The sequence below is a fragment of the Carassius auratus genome, chromosome 34, assembly GCF_003368295.1.
Source record: "Carassius auratus strain Wakin chromosome 34, ASM336829v1, whole genome shotgun sequence".
Taxonomy (NCBI): Eukaryota; Metazoa; Chordata; class Actinopteri; order Cypriniformes; family Cyprinidae; genus Carassius; species Carassius auratus.
Genome location: NC_039276.1, coordinates 6246424 through 6268500, shown reverse-complemented (window position 1 = coordinate 6268500; position 22077 = coordinate 6246424). Strand labels below are relative to the sequence as shown.

At 38.8% G+C, this 22077-nt stretch overlaps 1 pseudogene; it reads right to left on the bottom strand.

Annotated features, from left to right (window-relative positions):
• Nucleotides 1–2290: 2290 nt before the first annotated feature.
• Nucleotides 2291–20720, bottom strand: LOC113053804 (PMS1 protein homolog 1-like; annotated as a pseudogene).
• Between the last annotated feature and the right edge of the window lie 1357 nt (nt 20721–22077).

Here is a 22077-nt window from a genome sequence, read left to right as displayed (position 1 = left end):
GTGAAGACTCATTTAAAAAGATCACACTTAATTTATTTCATCACCCCTCATTGGTGTTTTTCCAAAAATGTTTTTCCTTCAGAATACAGATGCAGCAGGCTTGCTTATTGCACTGTGGTGTGAAAAACCAAGCCTGGGTTAACATGGGTTATTTTTTATTATTTCGGATGCTAGTGCACCATTTGGCTTTGCGTACAGTAAATTTGCACATTAATCAAGTTCAAAATGAAGCGACACATGCTACGTGCATCTACTCCAAAGCTATTCTTAGTTCAGTGATAAGGATTGAGAAAGGCCAGAGAAAAGAGCACCACACCCACCTGTTTTGATTTAGCAAAAGGAAACAAGGTGCAATGCATGACTGAGCAAAATTTGCTGTGACAATGTGTAGGCCACAAGAAATAACGTCATTATAAAATCTTGTGCCATCTCAATATGTATTGGTCAATTGCAAAGAGGTCTATAATACCAGGGAAATAATAATAGTAAAAAAAACAAATTTATAAATTAACAGAACAATTTCAATATACCATATAATATACCATATTTTAATTATGTTTTCTACAATTCAAAAAAAAAATTCTAAACTTCTATTTCTGGGTTTAAATGAAGAAAAAAAAATCCCAGATGTTTTTGAGCTAAATTTCTTATGTTCACCAGCTGCATTATATACAAAAATATAGTAAAAAATATTATTAAATATTAAAATCTTAAAGAACTGTTTTCTATTTTATTATATTGTAAAATGTAATTTATTCCTGTGATGGCAAAGCTGAATTTTCAGCATCATTACTCCCTTCAGAAATCATTATAATTTGCTGATCTGGTGCCCAAAAAACATTAAATATTAATATCAATGTTTAAAACAGTTGTGCTACTTAAAATATTTTGTGGAAACCATGATACATTTGTTCATGATTCTTTGAAGAATAGAAAGTTGAAAAGAACAGCATTTATTTCAAATAGAAATCTTTTGTAATATTAAAGGGATAGTTCACCCAAAAATTTAAATTATGTCATTAATGACTCACCCTCATTGACCCGGAAGAGAAAACAATGCTGAATAAAGTCGTAGTTTTTGCAATTTTTGGACCAAAATGTATTTTCGATGCTCCAAAAAATTCTAACTGACCCTCTGATGTCACATGGACTACTTTGAAGATGTTTTTCTTACCTTTCTTGACATGGACAGTATACCGTTCACACAGTTTCAATGGAGGGACAGAAAACTCTCGGACTAAATCTAAAATATCTTATGAATTTGGAACGACATGAGGGTGAGTTATTAATAACATAATTTTAATATTTGGGTGAACTAACCCTTTAAATCCTTTACTGATCAGTGTCTTTCTGAATAAAGGGATTCATTTGTTTAAAAACTAAAAATTAAGAGTCAAAATTGTAGACCCATGTCTTCTGTAGAAGATGAAAATTAATTACTGGGCCCCCAGAGGTTAAAATGCAGTTCGTGGAACTGATCAAACACTAAAAAACCACAAACCATATGGCTACAGGGGAGCAACTGTTAAAACTTCACAACATCTGAGCCTTATTTTCAACTGGTAATTGGGGGTCCCTGACTGTGACTGCACACTTTTCGGTAAACCCTAGAGCCCTCCCCTTTTGGCTTTATGGGCCCCGAGTGCCGACTTACATGATCAGCATTTAAGATGCTGATTTTTGGCAGAGAGTGAATTTACAACCACACTGCATTCAATTTTGTGGTTCACTGGCATCTGCTTAGGGGTCAGTAGTTCTGGCTTGTTTTCTTTTCTAATCAGAAGTCAACAAGGCAAACTTTTAAAGTCGAGCACTTGCCCTTTCCTTCATTACCTGCAATGTCTAATTTTCCGACAAAAAATTAAGACAGAAAAGCAAAGTACATAAATTAACATCACTGAAATATGGTTTCAAAATCTTAATGTGTCATAATTGATTATTCACAATTCTTTAGCTTTGCCCTCATAAAATCGTTCATAAAAAGTTAAATTACTCATGACCCATCACTGTCATTTCTGGACTGAAGTATCTATGTAATGCGTTATAATTACAGCTATTATATTTGCATATATTATGGAAGATAAAATGGTGATGCTAAATGGTGAATACATACAATACGCATCTTGATTAAACATTAAGAATCCTGTTTAGTAAGTATTAATCCCTCAAGTCATGAATGAAACTTTAAATCAACAAGACAAACATTTATAATTCCAAATGAAGACTTTCATATATGGTATAATAAATGTTAGAGTGCCAATAGGGACTTACAACAAAGTCCTTGAAATCCTTAACAATAATGAGACATGATTTGCAGAGTTTACTGCTCAGTTTCAGGAACAGTAACCAGATCATGAAAAAATGGTTATCCATGAATGCAGATCCAACTTTCTTCTTCAAGATTCCGTTTCATTCGGCAAAGTGTTTGTAACATCAGCTCTGGAGAGGTTCAGAGGTAACTGTCTAGCTAGTCTCACAGCTTTACTCTAAAAGAAAAAGTGAGAGAAAGAGGGGTTTTTTTAAAGCAAAAAAGAAGCTAAAAAGATACTGTGGAGGTGGAGGCATGGTTTAGCGAAGTCTGCAGCCGGAGAGAGAATTGGGAGATGAACGGTGAGTGAGCGGGCTGAACGGAAATAATCAAAACCTGTCTCTTATTTCAGTAATTGGCGTGGAGAGAGTATTTAACGCCAGGAGAAACAGGAGTAGAACGAACAGAGTTATCTGTTTATGGTGCGAGAGGCACCGTCTTTGTTTTATGTTTTTTTTGTAATTAAAGTCGTCAGCAGTAAAGCCGACCCCTCGTCCTCTTCCTTTCGAACTCTGAACTCATTTACACTGGTGCCAAAAGCCGGGAAGGAAGAAGGACCGCCGCCGCCATGCAAAGCCTGTCTTCCACGCCGCTTGCGGACATCATTTCCTCCCTCGCGGTCCTGCACTGCGAACAACACCAGGACTTGAGGACCGACCAGGAGAGGCAGTTCCAGGCCACCGTCCAGGCCCAGCAGGAGGACTGCGAGAGGTTCCGGAGCTGGATCGATTGGGAGGTTCGCGCCGAGGCCGCCCGGGTCGCCCGCCGTGCCCATGCATCTGCCGATGCACAAGGTGGTACCCCAGGATGATCCAGAAGCGTTCCTGGAGCTGTTCCAGAAATCGGCGGAGGCGTGTGGGTGGCCCCACGAACAGTGGCCAATGCGCCTCATCCCCCTGCTCTCCGTTGAAGCCCAGGTGGCCGCTCAATAGCTCCCGCTGGCGAACCTCCTGGTCTTCGACAACCTGAAGAGGGCCATCATCCAGCGGGTCGGCCGGTCCCCCGAGCAACATCGCCAACGCTTCCGGTCCCTGGACTTGGGGGAAGCCGGTCAGCCCTTCGCGATGGCCCAACAGTTCCGGGACTCCTGCCGCAAGTGGCTACTGGCCGAGGGAAGTGACGTGGAGCATGTCATTGACCTGGTGGTACTGGAGCAGTTCGTCGCTCGCCTACCCAAGAAGACGGCCGAGTGGGTCCATTGCCACCGGAGGACCACATGGTTGCGTGCCCAGGGGTCGGCGAACCCCTACCCTTTACCTCTCTCTTTTCCCCTCTCCCCCCTCCTTCTCTCTCTCGCCCTGTCCCTCTCCTTAGATCCTGGCAACCCAGCCCTCATCGTGTCCCGACCCGGGACGGACCAGGGATCCTTCGCGGGTTCCAGATCCCCGCCCAGCGGGACTGATGACCGCTCTCTCCACGCCAATCGTTTGGCCCACTCCCCGTCGCTGGGGCAGGGGGAAGGTTTGGGCTGGCCTGTTGGCGTTGCGGGTATCCGGACCATTTTGTGGACAGGTGTCCAATGATGGATGTGAGGACAATGATCCGGGTCCCGGTCACCCCTGGTCAGGCCGGCGAATACCAAATAACTGTGAGTATCAAGGAGGGTATTTATCCGGCCTAGGTGGATTCAGGATGTAACCAAACCTCGATCCATCAAAGCCTGATTCAACCGGGGGCATTGGATACAAGCCGGTGATTTTGGTGACAGCGATTAGTGGAGAGGACGATCTTGGCGGGTGTCAAAATGCAATCCCTCACCCTGGCCCCAGGGGGAGATCACCTTTCGCCGTCCCAGCTCACTGACATCATGAAGTTGCAGGCTGAATTTGCCGACGTGTTTTCGCCCCTACCTGGCCGTACAAACCTAATTCAGCACCATATCGAGACGCAACCAGGCATGGTGGTTCGCAGCCGGCCGTATCGTTTGCCTGAGCATAAGAAAAAGGTAGTTCAGGCTAAATTGGAAGCGATGCTTGAAATGGGGGTAATAGAAGAGTCCAACAGCAACTGGGCGAGCCCAATAGTGTTGGTTCCAAAAACGGATGGCTCGGTCCGTTTCTGTGTGGACTACCGCAAGGTGAATGCTGTGTCGAAATTTGAAAAGTATCCAATGCAGCGGGTTGACAAGTTTCTTGATTGGCTCGGCACGGCTCGCTTTTATTCAACGTTGGACCTTATGAAGGGATATTGGCAGATCCCCTTGTCTCCATTATCCAAAGAAAAGACAGCTTTCACAATGCCGTTTGGTTTACATTAATTCTTTACCCTTTCGTTCGGCTTGTTCGGGGCTCCAGCCACCTTCCAGCGGCTCATGGACAAGATCCTGCGACTCCATGCTGCTTATGCCACTGCCTATCTGGACGACATCATTATATTTAGTAATGATTGGCAGCGGCATATGCAGCATTTGAGGGCCGTCTTGAAGTCGCTGAGAGGGGCTGGGCTCACGGCCAACCTGAAGAAGTGTGCGGTTGGGCATGTGGAAGTAAAGTATCTGGGCTTTCACTTGGGGCATGGACAGTTGCGTCCCCAAATTTATAAGACAGCCACGGTTGCGACCTGTCCGCGTCCCAAGACCAAAAAGGAGGTAAGACAGTTCTTGGGTCTGGCAGGATATTATAGACGGTTTGTGACTAATTATTCGGACCTCACCAGTCCTTTGACTGATCTTACTAAAAAGGAGGCGCCTGATACAGTCCAGTGAATGGAGCCATGTCAGCAGGCCTTTACCCAAGTGAAGGCTGCCCTATGTGGCGGGCCTTTGTTACACGCTCCTAATTTTTCTCTCCCTTTTCTGTTGCAGACAGACGCGTCGGACAGGGGGCTTGGTGCAGTCCTGTCTCAGGAGATGGAGGGAGAGGAACGGCCGGTGATGTGGCGTGGAGAGAGTATTTAACGCCAGGAGAAACAGGAGTAGAACGAGAGAGAAACCCGCTGCTGATGAGCACCGTCTTTGTTTTATTTATTTTTTGTAATTAAAGTCGTCAGCAGTAAAGCCGACTCTTCGTCCTCTTCCTTTCAAACTCTGAACTCATTTACAGATACTAACTCCAGTCTAATATTATTAAATAAATAGTTCACACAAAAATGTTAATATGTCACCCTCAGGTAATTCTCTGCAGTAAATGGATGCCGTCAAAATGGCTGATAAATACATCACAATAATCCACACGTCCATAAATGAACATCTTGTACACTTGAACATCAAGTGTAAAGTTGCGTGTTTGATTTGGCATTTTAACTTTAAACCATCACTTCTGGGCAAAATTCAAGTCCTTATTCCATAATAACACTGCCTCCAGTGAAAAAGTCCATCCCCTGTTGTCCTCTCACGTTAAAATCCATAACCATGTTTTATTAGAACCGTTTTTGCTTATAAACAGTGCTTGATCTGGGCATTTTTCTCACCTGATTCAGACGAGATGACTTTGGATAGAGGAGTTGTATTTTAACATGACGTTTGATGATGAATTTGTCTCTTACAAACATCCAGCTTTTTTCACTTCACAAGATGGATTCGTGTGGATTACTTGTAAATTATTGTGATGTTTTTATCACCTGTCTGAACTCTCATTCTGACAGCACCCATTCACTGCAAAGATCCATCTGTGAGCAAGTGTAATGCTACAGTACATTTCTCTAAATCTGCTCCAATAAAGAAACAAACTCATCTACATATTGGATGACCTGAGGGGGAGTACATTTTCATCTAATTTTCATCCTTTTATTAAACTCTCCAAATGTGCTCGTATTTTGATAAAGTGGCAGCAAATTAAAAATGGATCATTAAAAACTACCTCTAGGTAGTTTGAGACTTTGAGAGGTCTACATTGCTCCATGGTTTTTGCATCCTGGACCTTTATAGTCTGCAGGATCTCCCTGAGGTCTCCTATCCCGAAGAAAGGCATGCAGTCGGCCATGCCCGTCACTTCAACATGCCTCTCAGAAGACGAGGAACCTGGCCAAGATAAGCAACAAGCAAGGATTAATAAACTCCAAGTACAACATTCTCCAGGAAAAAATAATAAATAAATATTGTGATTTACACGCTGGGTAGAAACCAAGTCAGATGGGCATTGCACCAAATTACGCTATTACCATGTCTTTGTGGACTGGAAAGAAAAACCAAGGTGGAGGAGGTTTTCAACAGATGATTTAAAGATGATTGCTTTTCCCTAGATGCATCTCAATGAAGAGGTGAAATGTATGGAAAGGTCATCAAGGAAGCACAAACAAAACATTTTCTCCTTCCCTATGCACTTTTAGAAAGAAACATGACTTGATCTGCCATGCTTACAAAATTATATTATTGGCAATATGATACATATTGAATAGACACTCCAAAAGTGACTTTCCCATTGCAAGTACTAAATGTTTATTATTTATTTCACCAGGGCATTGCTAAGTGGTTGCTAGGGTGTTTTGGGGGATCGCTAGGACGTTTCTTACTACAGGCCAAGTCAAATGAGACAGCTTCACATCAGTGTTATTTTAATTTTATTTCTATACTATTGTAGTATTTATTCATATTTTTATATTTGCTATATGTGCTATATGTGCTTTTGTCTTTTTTATATTTTAAATTTATATGTTTATTATTTCTTTTAACTTTTTTCGGCTTGAGTTTTAGTAATTTTAAACTTATTTTCAGCTAGATGCCATGGGCAACATTTATAATTGTACATTTTGTATAATTAATTTAATTCTTATTTTTGAAAGCTTTATTAACAATTGACAAAAACAATTTGTTATAGTTTAGTTTTAGCTAACAATAACAACACTGCAAGACTCTATGATATTCTGTTCAATGCGAGACAGGATTTCTCCCAGCAATTTTATTATCAACCAGGTGTAAATCTGATCATTTGCAAATGAAATTGTACACATCTCCTCAACAAGCTGAACAATTTGAGGTATAATTCACATTTGTAGGACAAACAGTACATGGTATGTTTTGCGCCAAGGTTTAATACTTTGGGGTTTTGAAAAGGTTAGAAATCTGGTGCATGTTTTTGCCAAATCTCTGAAGTTGGCTCAGAAACGATTCCCTTTTGTAAAGGGCAATTTTTCTCCACAGCACCACACTTTATTGCAAATGTACTGTGCTGGCAAAAGCTCAGGCAGCGAGCCAGCTTCAGCCATGATGACCCTTACCAGTGCCAACACGACATTTTACAGGAAAAGGGCTGAGGGGGAAGTCTTAAGTGCATTCCATAACAACAGGCAAAATAAAGGTCAAATGAGGACTAAGATGGCAAACTCCTTAGAGAGAGGACAAAATTACAAAATAAGCAGATTCTAAACCGATTATAAACTGTTTGCACAATATAGAATTATTAGAACATCAGTTATCTGCTAATTTTTTATTTTTCAGTGTTGGATATAAGATATTTAATTGATTCTGCTTGTCATTATCAAACTTAACTTAAATGGTCAGAATAATGGAAAAAAGTAACTTTTAAGGGGAAAATGATTGAAAGCACTTTTTCTTTAAGAGTGCATATCACCATAACAATAGAGCCTGGGCATCCATACATATAAACATGGAAGTTATGGCCTAGTGGTTATAGAGTTTGACTCGTAACCCTCGGGCCGCCAATACCATGCCTTAGGTCAGTCAGCTTTGACATTACATAAATTAGTTAAAATATAACTAAATATAATCTCTTTTCTCTGTATGTTATGTAATATAACAATAAATTGGTCAAATATAATATATATTGGTCAACATGACTGTGTAAAAAAGAGCCTCTCAGGGTGGCAGTGTCTCTCAGAAGTCAAGATGGGCAGAGGATCACCAATTCCCCCAATGCTGCAGTGAAAAATAGTGGAGCAATATCAGAAAGGAGTTTCTCAGAGAAAAATTGCAAAGAGTTTGAAGTTATCATCATCTACAGTGAATAATATCATCCAAAGATTCAGAGAATCTGGAACAGTGCCACGCTGCTTAATTAGCAAATGCATTTGCGCTAATTTTTGCGCCCATGGGCGTGCTGGTTTAAAAAAGAGGTGAGTTCAGGCGTGTGTTCAAAGCCATCATGGCACGAGCGCAACTGGCTCTTAAAGGAAATGGAAGATGAGACTCTGATTGGTTTATTGCACGTTACGCCCCAAAAACACCCATTACTCATTAAGAGAATAGGGACAACCCTTTTAGACCATGCACCCGGGAGAGGCAACAGTTTTTCCATCGTTAAAATAGCACAAGTGGATTTGGACACACCATGAGTGCACCTGCACTGTGCGCTTTACACTTTCCGATTAGATTGTTAAAATAGGGCTCTATGTGCATAAGGATCAAGGCCGGAAAACCATATTGGAAAAACCGTGATCTTAGGGCCCTTAGACGGCACTGCATCACATACAGGAATGCTACTGTTATGGAAATCACAACATGAGCTCAGGAATACTTCCAGAAAACATTTTCGGTGAACACAATACACCGTGCCATTCGCCGTTGCCGGCTAAACCGCTATAGGTCAAAAAAGAAGCAATATCTAAACATGATCCAGAAGCACAGACGTCGTCTCTTTTAGGGAAGACCTTGCATTTTCCAACATGACAATGCGAGACTACATACTGCATCAATTACAACATTGTGGCTGAGTGGAAGAAGGATCCGGGTACTGAAATGGCCTGCCTGCAGTCCAGATCTTTCACCCATAGAAAACATTTGGTAGAAGATGCGACAAAAAAGACCTAAAACAGTCGAGCAACTAGAAGCCTGTATTAGACAAGAATGGGACAACATTCTTATTCCTAAACTTGAACAGTTTGTTTTCTCAGTCCCCAGACATTTGCAGACTGTTATAAAAAGAAGAGAGGATGCCACACAGTGGTAAACTTGACCTTGTCCCAACTTTTTTGAGATGTTTTGATGCCATGAAATTTAAAATCAACTTATTTTCCCCTTAAAATCATACATTTTCTCAGTTTAAACATTTGATATGTCATCTATGTTGTATTCTGAATAAAATATTGAAATTTAAAACTTCCACATCATTGCATTCTGTTTTTATTCACAGTTTGTACAGTGTCCCAACTTTTTTGGAATCAGGTTTGTATTTTAAGCTGTAACAGTTTCACAATATTACAGATTTACTGCATTTTGGATCAAATAACTACAGCCATGGAGAGCATAAGAGACTCCTCCAAACTTTTGAACGATAGTTTATATTAATGTTGCTTTGAAAATATTAATGAAAATGCATTAATATCTAATTTTATGAACTTAGCTCAATAACACACATTTAGACAGATTTGTGAACAATATTTAAGTGAAATAGGCCTTTTGTGTAGATAGAAAAAGTCTTAAATCTTTGAGTTTAGCTCATGAAAAATGGGGGCAAAAACAAAATTATTGCATTTATAATTTTGTTCAGTGTTTATAAATTAGTGGTGGGCCGTTATCGCCGTTAACGTGCTGCGTTAATAAAAAAATATTGCCGTTGATCTATTCTCAAAGTTGGGTTGGGAGCTGGGTCTATACTAAGCAAGCTATAATGACTTTCACTTATAATGACTTGATATTTTATATAACCGACTGGCTGAGGCCAGCCTAACGGACAGCAACACTGAACCGAGCTCTCTTCTGCGAAGTTCTCCTCGAAGTCCCTCCTGCACCGGAACAAACAAATACAAATCGCAGTTTGAAACAAACAACAAGATGTGAAAGAGCCCGATTCAGTGCTCGCGGTGTTGGGATGTGTATTATATTGGATGTGTTCATCGTGTCTTAAAGGGACCGAGCCTAATTTAGCTACTGGCTGCTGTAATGTTAATCCAAGTAAAAATGAAAATGAAAATCATTCACTGCTCTTGACTACTTTGTAGTTTTAACAGTCAAACCAAAAATTATTCAGACACCAGATACATATTTTTGATATATATAGCAAAACTGTAATAATGTGAGAAATGTTGAAGGTGTCTGAATAAATGAAGTTTTCATTGTATATTTCATTTTTACATTGAAGACTATCCAGTGCTTTTTTACATTTAATTATTTAGTTTCTGTACCTTGACACCTACAAACTTGAAAAAACCTTAAACATGTAAATAGCACAAATAAATAAAAATAAACGAACATACAAATTAGACAATTTCAAACAGGGCCCACTGGTACAACCTTCACCGGGTCCCCGCTTGTGCAATGTGGAATTAGTTTACAGCTTTTTCAAGCAGTTTGTGATGCATTTTGGAAACAGGAGATGTACATTTCTAATGCACCATCTAGCTTGATAAACCCCCTCAAAGACTTACTGTTTGTCAATTTTATTTGGGTAACACACATATTCTGAATGCCGTCGGCACAATTCGAGTGAGCCATTTTAATCTAAATTAAAGATCACAGTGAGATTAATCTAGATTAAAAAAATTAATCTATGCCCACCTCTAATATAAATACATAAAACACTAAAAACTAATAATTTTTGAACACAGGGATTTATTAAGTACTGTATGAAATCAATGAGGCACTTGATGCCATGGCTCAAGTGGCTATTGTACCTCATTGCTTACTTAAAAATATGCAAAATTACAGGTGGTTACATTAATATTCCTTTTACAATAATTTTAGAAAGTGAGGTAATGATTATGCAGTATTGGCACACTGAGAAACCCCTGCAGTTACCTGTTTTTATAATATTAAAAGGCATCTAAAAAATTCCCACGAAAACATTAAAGCAAACACATTATTTTCATTCTTCACTAATCAGACACAAGCAATTCTGTCAGAAATAATTGACTGTAATCCTGTTATTCAAGCCGTTATATTTGACATTTCAAAACAATTTGTGAACTGTGGCATTAATGATGTCCAGTGGGTCCAACTTTTGTTAAATCAAATTGGACAAACCTAGAGACCTTTAAACAGCATGACTCTTGAATTAATAAAGGCACATTTTCTCAAGAGAAACCTGGCAAAGAAAAAAAAACGAGTAATTAAGAATCCCTCCCAGTCCATAACACATGAAAGTGAAGTGTGATTTCACGTGAACACACAAAATGACCATCGTCATACAGGAAATGGACCGATCCCTTAGAATCAAGCCCCCTCTTTTTAAAACTATCTCTTATCATACACTGAGCTGTGAAAGGGAATAGAAGTGCTGACACAGCACTTTCCACTTAAGCAATTTGTATAAACAATGACTTCATCACTCGGCGTAGCGGGAATTAACATCTCTAAGGTAATAGCATGGATATTTAAAGTTATTAAAAACTACAAATTAAGCATTATCATCATATATTGGAAGTTGAATGATATTTTCCAATGCCTATAAAGAAGTAGTTCACTCCATTTAAAATGAGACCTTTTGCAAATTGTGCAGGGATGCATATGTAATGGAAAAGTGAAACGTAGACAATTGTTTAAATTTGGTGACCGGCTCCAAAGCACACAAACAGACCATGTCTATGGAGGAGGAACAGTAAGTCCAAATCAAATAAAACCCTGTGAAATGTCAAGCATTGTTTTTTTCCATGATCATGACTCTTTTATAGAGTTATATTTATTAAACAAGTATGATGGATTGGCTGAACAGCATTTAAAGGGTGTTGATATACAGACCGTTCCTTTTTTTCTTTTTTGTAGTGTTCTAGACTAGAGTTGCGAGCTTTGTGAAATAAGTTGAATGTAATTTTCATGTTTTGCCTGAGGGAGCAGATTGTTTTGAATGTTGGAGTGGAAGTCGAGCTGATATAATGCCAGTATATACATTATATGATAATATGAACATAATCTTGCACAACATTTCAGAATATTGATCAAATACTGCACAATATATCAGTCTATCGCTAATTAAATAGAACATAAAACATAATATTTTAATATATTTTAAAATGTCATCTATTCTTGAAATGGCAAAGTGGAATTTTCAGCAGCTGTTATTCCAGTCTTTAGTGTTCCATGACCCTTTAAAAGTCATTCAAATATGCTGATTTGGTGCTCGGGTAACATTTCTTATTATTATGTTGAAAACATTAATGCTGCTTAATTTATATTTTATTTCATTGGTTGGGCTGTGTTAAATAAATTTAAAGGGGGGGTGAAATGCTATTTCATGCATACTGAGTTTTTTACACTGTTAAAGAGTTGGATTCCCATGCTAAACATGGACAAAGTTTCAAAAATTAAGTTGTACGTTTGAAGGAGTATTTCTGTTCCAAAAATACTCCTTCCAGTTTGTCACAAGTTTCGGAAAGTTTTTCTCGAGTATGGGTCCGTGTGACGTTAGATGGAGCGGAATTTCCTTATATGGGTCCTAAGGGCACTTCTGCCGGAAGAGCGCGCGCTCCTGTATAGCAGAGCACTGAGAGCACAACAGACGTTCACTGATCAGAGCGAGAGCGTCGCGAAATGTCACAAAAGGAGTGTGTTTTTGGTTGCCAGGGCAAGACAACCCTGCACAGATTACCAAAAGAGAAACAACATTAAGGGACCAGTGGATGGAGTTTATTTTTACAGAGCATCAACAGAGTTGTGCAAGTGTTTGTTCTTTCGAAGATGCTTGTTTTACAAACAAGGCCCAGTTTGACGCCGGATTTGCACATCGTTTATTTCTTAAGGATAATGCAGTCCCAACTAAAAAGGGTCACGATCGTGTGTTGGAACCGCATGCGGTGAGTTAAACTGCTTCAAATATCTCTGTGTTGTTAACTTAGCTATCGGCGTGTAAGCACATCAAGTAAACAACATGCGATGTTGTCATGAAACTGCACTTTCCACATGTACAGCTTAAAAAAAAAAAAAAGACGACAAAGTGGAACTTCCAAACGCTCTCAACGCAAAAGCCTACTGGCGCTCGTGATTCTTTAGCTCCGCCCACACATCACGCCTCCAGCCAGTCGCGTTTTTCCGGGAAAAATCGGTACAGACTATCTTTCTCTTATGAATATAATAAAACTAAAGACTTTTTGGAGTTATGAAGGATGCAGTACTACTCTATAGGTACTCAATATTAACAGGATATTGAGTGAAAACGAGCATTTCACCCCCCTTTATGAGTGTTACCTGGAATCATCCTAATCTCAAAACCATTTGCCACAAGCCTAGGATCAGTGAAGAAGACGTCTACATTAAAGCAGGGACTGTCTTTCTCCATGTTAAGGAGAACATCCATGTGCTCTGACCCATCAAGCACCCTGGGAAAGAAAGTGTATGTTAATATGCAAACATAAATATTAATGAGTCGATTAAGTACTGCAATTTAGAATAGAGTGGATTAATGCAGCTATTACTCATATATTGTAATTCTAAATGAATGCATTTATGCATACTAAAATCCTTATTTTTACATGTTTTTACAATTACATTACAGATCGTACACATCCAGAATGTCATCATTAGGTGAGAAAAAGAGACAGGCTATCCATCTGTCAGTGGTACAGGGGTCTGCAGCCTCACGGTTGGAAGTATATTATTCTCCAGAAGTCTTTAAAACAGCAAGGCTTCCTCCACTCGAAACGGGTTCAACAACATGTGTTTTCCGCCGCACAAAACGACCCAGGCACCTTGAGAAGCCAAGCGGTTTACAAGCCTGAGGCCCTGCACACTCGAGCTGTTCAGATAGGAGAGGAGGTTAAGACTCTGCTTGAGGGTTGCAATCCTGAACGGGAGGGGTTTGGAGAGGTTGGCAGGGCTCCTCTTACTCGAGGGCTGAGAGGACAAGAGTTTGTCCAGGGCCTGCTGGTTGGCGAGGGGGGCCTTGCGCTTCATGCCTTGAGCTTTGTTCAATGAAGACTCGGCACTCATCTGCTTCTTGCCCTCTCCGCACTGGTCACCGCCCTCTGCTGCCCTCTTCCTTTGAAGGTTGTAGGCGTTCAGAGACTTTTCTGCCTTGCTTTCATACCTAAGATGGGATGTGATGGAAGAACCTGTATTTGTTACAGTCCTTCTTGTACATTTTGTATTTCTTTGTTGTAACTGTTTGAATGTGTTTGGAAATAACACTTGATCAACATTTTGGAGTGAATTTGTTTCTCATGATCTTAAAAACACTTTTATTTAGGCATATGCTTAAATGTTTGAAGGAGGGTTCTTATAATTAACTCCAAACTAAATTAGGCTGGGTAAAAACAGAAGACTGAAATAAAAATTACTTGACATAAAAGAACCTTTAAAAACTTAAACTTACTTTATTTCACGTTTCTAATTTTCATTTAGTTGAACTCAATGTACAAAAAACTAAAAGTGAAAAAAGTAAAATAAATATCTAAAACAACATACAGGAGGCATATTTAAAAAATAATAATACAATTGAAAAAATAAAACAAAATTACTAAAACTTTAAAATTAAAGGAAAATTTAATAACACTGGCTTAACGCATGGTTTCGTAGACAATGTGAATTTCTTCTCATATTTAATTTTTTGTTTATTTTTATTTGCTCATTAATAATGATCCAAATAATAAGAAACATTTTTTAATATTAAAATACAAAACAATTTTAATATTGTTTAAAAAAAACTGTCCCATAATGCAACCAATGCAAAAGTACGGCAACTTTTAAAGAAATTAAAATATAAGATAGTTTTCTTTTCTTTTTTTTTTACTTATGATTAAAAAAAGAAATTGTAGGTTTGTTCCCTTACCTCCAGTTTTGTTTAAAATGTGTATTACTTCATTGTTATACTAATACATGGAAAAAAGTAATCATAAAGATAATTCAGACATAAGATCAGTCTGTGGCACTGCTCAGGTGTAATAAGAGCCCAGGTCGCTCTGATAGTGGCCTTCAGCTCTTCTGCATTCTTGGGTCTGACATATCGCATCTTCCTCTTCACAATAAAGAAAATCTATGGGGTTAAGGTCAGGCGAGTTTGCTCGCAATTAAGAACAGGGATACCATGGTCCTTGAACCAAGTACTGGTAGCTTTGGCACTGTGTGCAGGTGCCAAGTCCCATTGGAAAATGAAATCTGCATCTCCATAAAGCTGGTCAGCAGTAGGAAGCATGAAGTGCTCTAAAACTTCCTGGTATACCGCTGTGTTGACGTTGGACCTCAGAAAACACAGTGGACCAACACCAGCAGATGACATGGCACCCCAAACCATCACTGACTATGGAAACTTTACACTGGACCTCAAGCAACATGGATTGTGTGCCTCTCCTCTCTTCCTCCAGACTCTGGGACCCTGATATCCAAAGGAAATGCAAAATTTCAGAACAGAAAACATAACTGTGGACCACTCAGCAGCAGTCCAGTCCTTTTTGTCTTTAGACGCTTCTGACGCTGTCTGTTGTTCAAGAGTGGCTTGACTTAAGGAATCCGACAGCTGAAACCCATGTCTTGCATATGTCTGTGCATAGTGGTTCTTAAAGCACCGACTCCAGCTGCAGTCAACTCTTTGTGAATCCCCCCCACATTTTTGAATGGGTTTTGTTTCACAATCCTCTCCAGGGTGCGGTTATCCCTATTGCTTGTACACTTTTTTTCTACCACATCTTTTCCTTCCCTTTGCCTCTCTAATAAAGGGCTTTGACACAGAGCTCTGTGAACAGCCCGCCTCTTTTGCAATGACCTTTTGTGTCTTGCCCTCCTTGTCCAAGGTGTCAATGGTCGTCTTTTGGACAACTGTCAAGTCAGCAGTCTTCCCCATGATTGTGTAGCCTACAGAACTAGACTGAGAGAACATTTAAAGACCTTTGCAGGTGTTTTGAGTTAATCAGCTGATTAGAGTCTGGCACCAGGTGTCTTCAATATTGAACCTTTTCACAATATTCAAATTTTCTGAGATACTCAATTTGGGATTTTCCTTACTTGTCAGTTATTAACATCAACATTAAAAGAAATAAACATTTGAAATATATCAGTTTGTGTGTAATGAATGAATATATATACAAGTTTCACTTTGAATGGAATAAGAGAAATCTACTTTTTGATGATATTCCAATTATATGACCAGCACCTGTATATATACATATACAAGAAAGAAGACAGAAATACTGCTTTTGGTCCAGTAATTTGCAGGCTGGTAAGAATACTAAATAAAGACTAATTAAATATCCTCAATTCACACAAGAAACCTTGATTTAATTTGCTCTAGTGATCTAAGTGGACTGCTGTAAATCAGAGTGTAGAAAATGTGCAGAAACAGGCGAGATAAAAAACATCTGCTACCTGTGACCAGATGGGGGCCAGAGAGCAGTGAGAGAGGGAGGAGAGGGCCTGTTAAAACATGCAGCCCTGAGCCTCCACTGGACGTTTCTCGAATGGCTTGCCAATTAACAGCTGTGGCATTGCACAGAGCTTGCTACTGTACAATAGACCGGGCACAATTTCAAACGCACTGTATGGTTTCGGAGCTTAAAGCTTGGGTGCAAGAAAAAAGATGCAAATGAACTTGCAAATGCTGATAAACCAGACAAATGAAGACAAAGGCATGAAATGTGCTGAATGCAAGAGAAAAGCAGTAGGGGGCCAATGGGGGAGATAAATGATTTCATGATGGAGCAGAAGGTTGAAGCTTGAGGGTATCCCCTGCCATGTACACTGAAATGAGTTCTTGACCTGAGGGCTCTTGGATTTAAGTCTGCATCTTGAAAAAAGTGAAAATATATGAACAGGCATCGTGGTTGACATTTACATGTACAAAAAAATTGAAAAGAAGCTACTAAAAATGGCACATTATTTTTCAAGACATTTGATTAGCACCACAGATAATTATTTTGACTTTATACACTAGTGTTCAAACGTTTTGGGGTCAATTAGATTTCTTTCTTTTTTTTTTCCTCAAGAATGCATTAAAGTGATTAAAAGTGATGATATATTTATAATGTTACAAAAGATGCAACATTAAAGATTGGAGTGATGGCTGCTGAAAATTTTGCTCTGCCATCACAGGAATAAATTACATTGTCAATTACATAATTTCAATTGTAATTATACTTCACAATTTTTATGTTCTTGCATTTTTTATCAAATAAATTCAGCCTTGGTGAGCCCTTTTCAGTGAGGCTCCTATAAAAATCTTAATCGTTTTGCCACTAAATCAAATTTCTCGACTGATGGTCCTATAAAAGTACAGTAGCTGTGTCTGTCCAGCAAAGTGAAATGTTTTTTAATCAACATATAATTAATTTAATTTAAAAAAAAAAATTATGTAAACATAAAACAGATTTTACCATCAGCACTGCCAGAATTTACCTGCAGCATCATGGCCCTGTATAAAAACAAACTAATAATAACAATAATAATTTAACTTGACGTTGAAGCGACGCAAATTAAATTCATAGGTCACATGACGCATGTCTGGATTACAAAATTCCTTTTGATTTCATTGGGTGTCCAAATGTAATGGCCTCAAATCTCATTACAGAAAGACAAAATGTAGCCATAATTAAGACTGTGCATCAAGGTTATTTTATTTAACTAAAACTAAAAACTAAAAACTAAAAACTTCAGCTAAATTTAAAGTGAAAACAGAAAATCTAAAATAAATAATAATAATAATTCAAAATATTAAGAAAAACTAATCTATCAACAATACTGAAATATCACTGCCATGCACATCAATTAGCCAACCAGAATATCTCCAATGAGAAGATGAGTGTGGAAACAACAGAAAATGAAGGCGCCATCCTCTCTTCCCTCCTGAGATGGACCTCAGTGCACACTCGCATACGCAATGAAAGCCATTTAGGGAGTCCGTTTTGTATTTTTAGCCTAGTATTCATAATGAGGATCAAACACTCATAAACCATTTTAAAATGAAAGCAATGTTCCCTTGGTTTGAGCACTTTGGATCTAAACCAAGTTCATATAGAGTCCCTGGATCAGTGCCAGGCATTTTATTGCTGCATCAGACCACTGCAACCAAAATATAGCAAGCATGGTACTCCCTCCCCCAAACATCCATGTCAACAATCTCTGACCCTTTAGCTCAGCATGCCCATATGTGATGAACCCATGCTACATGCATCCATGTAAATATAGCAACTCTCAGAAGTGCGTGTCACCTGATAAGGCCTATTTCATCTTTAAGACGGCACTAATGTACAACAGCATACAGATGTCTTTTTCCATGAGTTACTTAACAGTGCTGAGATACAATTTCCATTCATTTAATAATGCTAACTTGGCATGCTGTGATTTAGAGGGGATATCCTCTTTTTGTGATACTGTGATAACAGTATTTCTGATGTACTATGCTCTTAATCTGAAGTTAGGAAATTACAAAGATCTTAGAATTAAAAAGACCTAAATTTTAGTTGCATAACTTTAAGTTGCTGTGAGGTCATCTATATGATATTGTGTATTTGACAAAATTCACTTTTAATAGATATATTAAACACTGGACTTTCTACACTGGACGTGACAAAGCGACCGTTGCAAATCATTTGTACTTTGTGTCAGTACGTCAGAAATAGAACGTGGCATCAGTTTACTGTCAGGATTTGTCATATCGCATCCAGTGTAGACAGCATAACTGATAATAATGGGTAATTTTTTTTACTTATATTAAACTAGTACATAATACTAGTAGAGTTACTAGTAAAGAAATCCTGGAAAAAAATGATGCAAACCTGAAAGACCCATGAGATGAACAAATCAATTATTTTTCTGGCTCAGACTGCATAGGTTAACTCAAACCCGAAGACTTGTCAGATAAGAGGTGAGGTGAGCTAATCATAAACTGAAGACCCAGGAAAACAATGAATTAATCTTTTCTGTTTCTTATAGCATTATAGTTTTGTATTGTTTGTAGTTGGATCAACGTTTCCGTTCCGTTCCGTTCATCTTGCTAAACCAGACTCAAAGGTCCGAGTCGCCTTTGTCTGAAAATGGTTAACCATTTTCATCACTACAAATTTCCCATTCTTCCATTTGTGCTATTTCATAGTTTGATGATTATCATTCTTAAATGTGGACAAGAGCAATAATAAAAAAAATAAAAAAAATCAGTAGGTGTGTCTGAACATTTGATTGTCAGTCTAGATCAGGGGTGTCAAACTCAATTCCTGGAGTTTAGTTTCAACCCTAATTAACCAGACCTGATCCAACCAATCAAGTCCTTCAGGCTAATTTGAAAAGTACATGGTATGTACATTGGAGCAGGGTTGGAACAAAACTCTGCAGGGCTCCTGCCCTCCAGAAATTGAGTTTGACACCCCTGGTCTAAAGTCATAAAAAAAAGACAGATCCATATATCCAACCCGAGTATTCCTTGGGCTCATAAACAACCAATAAATTAGTCAGATTTCATCTGGTATAGAATGAACTGGAATCTTCTGGCACCTGAAGGAACTGAAAGAATGTGGCATTCTTTGGAAAAAAAAAATAGAATACCTCTTTTACAATGGAAAACAGGCCTATTGTGACCATCAAACCAAGTAATCAAACACAGTTTTCTGGAAAATACAAACACTTCATCACTTCTTACTTCATGTAGCAACATGACCAGGCCAGGCAGATTTTCCAATCCATATTTTACACACGCTAGTGGCAGATCTATTTTTCTCTTGCTAGACACAGAGAGTGAATCACAACAACTGGAAACTGCGTCTTCGAGGGTAAAATCTGGAAACTTACTTCTCGCGGTCTTCCTCCCCGAGGCTTTCCCATCTCTCTTTCACAGGAGTTGTGACATCCTGAGGACTGGCTCTTGGGTTCACCTGGAGGACCTGCGATCTGGTGTCTTGCTCAAACAGCAAAAAGGCAGACGAGTGCTGACGCACGGAGCGGTTGCTGATCAGCTCGTAGGCTGTCAGCTTGGCCAGCTAGGTCTTCATGTGTTTTTGGGACATGGAGTTTCAGTTTCTAGGCATTCTTCGGTGATTTGATTTGAGAAGGCCTTGCCCGTGCTCCAGCTCTCAGCAGTTACTGTATTTCACTCTCCTGATCTGGGCCACTGTCACTCTTAGATGCCTTTGGGAGCCAAAGTTTAGATCAGATGTAGAGTTCATTACAACATCGTCAGCAGGTAATGAGGAACTAATACTATCAAAATCATTTGAGCTTCTGTTGATCACCCAATCCTCTGAAATCAAAGTGGAGTTGGTGTTTGCCGTGTTGCTCAAGGATAGCTCACTATCTTGTTTCTCTTCATTTGGGAGAGAATTATCAAGTACTTATGGATCGTCCAAACTATTATCTGTGGTTGGTGTAGGCATTACTACATTAGTGTGTTCAGGTACCTCCACAGAACTAATGCCAGGGTGATTTCTTTCTGCTTTGAGATCATCATCGCCGATAGAGTAACCGTACAAGGAGAATAATATGGTCTCCAGCGCCAACTGGACTCCTTCCTGTTAAACGATGCTAAAGTTTGATTAAGGGAACATTGTCATGAAGTTTTCCATAGTATAAAAACATAGGAAAGAAAGTCAGAACTATTTGTACCTTGTTCTTTAGCATCACTTTAGTTTTATCAGGTGTCTGTATGCTACTCACAATGTTCTTGTGAATGCACATTTACCCTGATGCTTCTCAAGCAATACTACAATGCTCAATTTAATAAAGAATCTGCAAACCGCCGCTTTCCCATTTTAATAACATTAAAAAAATATGTGAAAACAGTAATATTGTAAAATACTACTTTCTGTTTCATATATATTTTGTGTAATTTATTTATGAATGCAACTTAGAATTTTCAGCTGATTTGGTGCTCAAATATTTATTATTATTATTACTAATGTTTAATACAGTTGACGCATCTTTGCTGAATAAGCTATTTTTTTTTCTTTAAAAAAACAAAACAAAAAAACTGCTGACTCCAAACTTTTGAACTATAGTCTAAATATCATGTAAGCCTAAACATAACAAATAATCAAATATATGGATGAATGAATGTTCGAGGTTTGGGATATTTCATTTGTACAGCTAGTCAAGGACATTTCATTTTACAGAAAAAAATTATATAAAATTTACACACTGCAAATAAATGTAGGTAAATTAGTATTAAGGTTATATGGCAGTTACTTTACCTTACGTATTTCTTTGTGATGCACAGGTCGACTATTAACAAAGATGAATGTTTTATCAGGAGAAAAGGAGCTGGTGGAATTAAAATCTGAGTCTGGTTTGGAAAAGAATCCGTCGATGCCAATCTGTACAAACGTAAGACTTCTGTGAATAATACTTTCAACCAATGACTGCATACCAAAAGAGTCATATATCGACATTAATTGAAACGTGTTTTAAGAAGCTAGATTACCATGTTAAATCTAGTGTAGTTTTTCTTTATTCTTCCCCTCTGCCACAAACCATACTCATTAACTGTCAGGGCACATTGAGGCTTCTATGAACTTATTCCAAAACAAACAAGATGACACACTGCTGGCCTTCAGCCGGCTTCGCAGTTACCAATTAAGACTTCACTGTGCTATCAAAACCCATTTGTCATCTCCAAACTATGAAGTGGCCATGCTAAAATTTGCAATGTTTCTGTTGGCTAAATGCAGCACCGGCGAAGTGGCGGGATGAGAACCGGCTCCAAATTAATCAGTGATCTAGGGCTCACCATTTGGAATTAACAAGCACAGCAGTTGGCTGGCAAGAGGACATTTTAATTGGAGCCTCTGACAAACTTGATAATCAGGGGTATTGTGACTTTCACAATCAACACTTATGTTCTGTACACTTTCTACATTTGTCAATTACGGTGTTGTAGGTGGCCCAGTCCTTTCTGTTTTAAGCACTGAATGGAGGTTATTATTCTGGACTCTTCCATGGCAGAAGGATCTCGGCCACAGCACAAAAACAGTCAACTGCAAACCCGCTTCATGTTCCATTCTCGCTCAGAAAACCTGTTACCATTCCAGTACTTTCA